At 40.7% G+C, this 4,461-nt stretch overlaps 1 pseudogene; it reads right to left on the bottom strand.

Moving 5' to 3' along the window:
• Nucleotides 1-2,712: 2,712 nt before the first annotated feature.
• On the bottom strand, nt 2,713-3,851 carry LOC102815662 (annotated as a pseudogene).
• Nucleotides 3,852-4,461: the final 610 nt, after the last annotated feature.

The raw sequence follows: 4,461 nt of genomic DNA, 5'->3' as shown, positions 1-4,461 counted from the left end.
TAAAGCCGATATTCTCCAATGTAAACTATCATTCAGTTCACAATAATAATAATAATAATAAATACTCAGGAATACACAATAATTTAAACATCTTTCTGGAGCAGCTGGTAGATTTGAACTGCTGACCTTGTGATTAGCAGTCTAACCTTTAACCCAGTATACTACCAGAGCTTTTGTCTTCCAAATATATGTTGTAAATTCTAATATCTACCTGTGATTATAATTCCATTTGGGACCGAGTTATCTTTGGTATGTTAATGAGACAGGATTATTGTAGGATGTATCTTGAGTTAATTTCTTTTATTTTTATTTTATTTTTTAAAAGTTTTTATTGTGAATTATGTGATAGTTTACATTCATTAATTTCTTAAATAGAGAATAAATTAAACAAACACGCAAAGTAGGGATGAGGTAAGATAGGTTCCAAGACACATGGAGATCTTTAAGGAAGCAGGAAGCAATGCTAAAAAGAGAAGGACCTTACTTCAGAACCATCAGAGAGAGAAAACTTTCTCCTAGAGATGGTACTCTGATTTTGGTTGTTGAATCCCACCAATTGCTCCTCAAATCTTTACAGGGTTTCTATGAGTTGGAACTGACTCTAAGGCACTTAAGAACAGCAACAATAACCTTCCTAAAGTGTGAGACAATAAATTTCTGTTTGGAAAAACGATCTACTTGTGCGATTTCTATTATAGCAGCTCTGGATAACTAAGGTGGCATTGTGGGTTATGGGTTGGGCTGTTAACCTCTTGGTGGGTGATTTGAATTCACCAGCCATTCCACAGTAGGAAGAGGAGGTTTTCTGCTCTCATAGAGATTTACAACTTTGAAAACACTATACAGGATTGCTATGAGTCAGCATCAACTGGAGATGATTCTATGAAACTTTAAACCCTGTTCTTTCTGGGGACTATAGTGTCTTGGTAGCCGTGCTGGGAAGAGGGATGAGCCTTTACTTTAACATTTGTTATGCTGATCTAAAACTTTTTTCCCTACATTGTTTTCAGTGACTTGCAAAAATTGGTCTCTATTGGCTAATTAGTGCTGGATGAAAATTGTCTTCTGGGAAGAAATAGTGCCTCCCAGGAGTCCAAGTTGCAGAAGGGGAAAATCCTGGAACAGACCTCATCTCTACTAACTCAGACCCTGGAGAGTGAATACCCAGATGTAAGTCCAATCCTTATTCTCTGACTCCTCCCAGGCAGGATTCTGTCAGCCTGCTTCCAGGGGAAGAGGACAGTAGAGATTCTGCATGATACTAAGCTTTAATTTATGAACAGTTCATGTCCTGAGAATGCCTCAAACATTGTAGTTGTTAAATACCATTGAGTCAGTTCCTACTCATAACAGCCCTGCATAGAGTTTCTGAGGAATGGCTGGTGAGTTTGACTTGACTGACCTTGCAGTACAGTGCTTATCCTAGAGTGCTACACCAGGCAATGACAACTAACAGTGATTCCACCAGATCCTTAGATGTAGCCTCCCTTCCTCATGTAGCTGGCACATGAGAAGAGATGCAGGGAGCCAGAAAAGAAGCAGTAGAAGACTTAAAGACGTGAGGCTGAAGTAGAATTATATGACATCTCACAGCCCAAGAAAGAAAGTTCTTTTCTAAGAAAATGTTTTGCTTACACCATACTGCTAACCTTTTAAGCCATTATTCTCCCCTTTTAGGCAGGCCTATTTCTATGATGAATGCTAACTTCACCCCTGAGATGAATTGGGAAGAAGGTATAAATAAAGAGTAATTTTCTCTTTGACTTTGTACCTTTTAACCCACAATGCCACACCAGGATTCTATTTATCAACACTGGACTGTGAACCACAAGGTCGGCAGTTCAAATCCATCAGCTGCTCCTTGAAAACCCTATATAGGGTCGCTATCAGTTGGAACTGACTAGATGACACTTAACAACAACAACAGTGATTCATTGCTTTTCCTTTATCACCATTCTCCTCACATTCACACCCAACTTTTAACTGAGAGTTGAAGGAGAGAGGGACTGCAAAATTATAAGTTCTATACCCCCCTAACATCTACCACTCATTTGTCAATTTGCCATATTATGGTGGCATAATATGGCAACACTTGCATGTTGCTGTGATACTGGAAGCTATGCCACCAGTATTTTAACTATCAGCAGGGTCACCCATGGTGAACAGGTTTGAGTGGAGTTTCCAGACTAAGACAGACTGTGAAGGAGAGGCAGACCTTCCTCTTTGTTTCCAATGTTCCCATTATAGTCACCAGTGATTATCAATGCTGCTTCTTCTCTCTTTTTTTTAAAAAATCTGAGACATTTTAATAGGTCTTATTCACTACATAAGGAGCTCTGGTAGCGTAGTAGTTATGAGTCAGGCTGCCAACCTCAAGGTCAGCAGTTCAAAACTGCCAGTGGTTCCATGGGAGAAACATGAGGCGTTCTGCTCTCATAAAGATTTACAGCATTGGAAACCCTGTGCAGGGTCACTACAAGTCGGAACCGACTCCACGGTACACAGCAACAACAATTCACTACATGACCCAGGAGAAAGATGAGGCTTTTTGCTCCTGCAAAGATTTATAGCCTCGGAAACCCTATACAGGGTCACTATGAGTCGGAACCGACTCCACGGCACATAATCACCACCACTACCATTCACTACATATAGGATTCTCTGAAGACAGTAGGTGGTTGCTAGCCAGGTGAACATTAATGACACCAAAAATCAAGGGTCACTAAACATTGATTGTCTTGGGGCTGGCTTCACATCCTCAATTTCAGAAGACAGCCAGTAGTAAGTGCGATGACAATGCAGCACCTCAACGGCCTTGAGATCCAGGGTGTTGCCTGAATACTGAGGTCTTCTAAGCCAGGCAGGTGAGGCAATTTCATGTCTGTGCGGTGAACCCATTTCACTTTATCCCTCATTGTCCAGGACTCAAATGGACTCATCTCAAAGAATCTTGCTACCAACTGATAGGCAAAATGTGGCATGCAGTATGCGATGAAGGGTCTGTGAGCCACAGCGAAGACATACTGCATCAGATCAAAGAGGAGGTATCAATTTGGCCCAGTGAAGGCAAAGGTTTTCCCTCTGGCATCCAGATCATTAACTGCATTAATAATTCCTTTGAATACATCTACAACATATACTGGTTGTTACTCTGTCTTCAGGTCCAAGGAAGCAAGAGGCACACCGCCAAACCAGCGAATATTTGCAAAATAGTTGAGGAATCAATCTTCTCTTCCAAAGATGTCCGATGGCTTTATAATAGTGGCTTCTGGAAATGCATCTCACACTTCTTTCTCTCCAACAGCCTTATTTCTCAGATATCTAGAAGAGCTTTTCATATTAACATTCAGATGAGAAACATGAATCAACATTTCAACTCCAGCTTCCTTGGACACCTGAACAATTGCCTGGGGAATCTTCACAAAGACGTCTTCCTAATCAAAGGTTTTAGTTTCCTATTCTTTACCAACAAGATTGATGACCACATTGCTGTACTCCACTTCTCTTTGGATAGAACCTTTGTCTCTCCCATTTCATTCCAGAAAGATAATCTGGCCCAAGTCCCCCATGGGACAAAGGTGCATGAGGTCATATGTGTCACACTGATAGGGTACAATCACCTGTGACTCCATCTGTCAAAGGTGGTTGACAACATATCGGACCAGGAATCCTGTGGCTCCAAACAGAGTGGCCATGACCCAACTGACTGAGGAATGCCCCCCTTTCCCATGAGGCATGAGCACATGATGAAGCTGGTGCTAGAGTGGGCCATGAAATACAGAGGTGGCAGTGATGCCAGAATGTGACATTGGAAGGGCCCAGACAACCCAGAGATGTACGGTGGCCACCATCTTCTCCCACAATCTATCAATGCTTCTTGATTGCAGGCTTGAACAATTTCAGACTGAAGTTGTTGGTAGAATTCTTCTATTTCATCATCACTGGTTTTAGTGATTGGTGCATCAGTTCGCATAATAGTGGTGTTAACTTGTTTTCCTTGTGGTTTGTGGATATTATCCTATCATTTGTTGTTGTTGTTAAATGCCATCGAGTCGGCTCTGACCCAAAGCTCCTATCATAGGCAACATTATATTTGAAGATAGATCTTGAAATATTCTTTTTGATGGTGACTGCAATGACATTCCTTTTCAATGTGTCATTCCTGGAATAATAAACCTTATGATTATCTGATTCAAAATAGCCAATACCAGTTCATTTCAGCTCAGTAATGCCCAGGATATTGATCTTTATGAGTACATTTCATTTTTTAACTTCCAGTTTTCCTAAAGTCATACTTTGTAATTGTTTGTTCCAATTATTAATGGATGTTTGCAGTTGTTTCTTCTCATTTTGAATTGTGAAAATTGGCAAATGAAGGTTTTATTTCATCTATGTCATTTAGGTCAATTTTACATTGAGGAGGCATCTTCCCCAGTCATATTTGGAGTGCCTTCCAACCTG

Source organism: Chrysochloris asiatica, unplaced genomic scaffold (genome assembly GCF_000296735.1).
Source record: "Chrysochloris asiatica unplaced genomic scaffold, ChrAsi1.0 scaffold00242, whole genome shotgun sequence".
NCBI lineage: Eukaryota > Metazoa > Chordata > Mammalia > Afrosoricida > Chrysochloridae > Chrysochloris > Chrysochloris asiatica.
The sequence above is the reverse complement of the archived record's forward strand: the minus strand, read 5'-3'. Positions and strand labels throughout refer to the sequence as shown.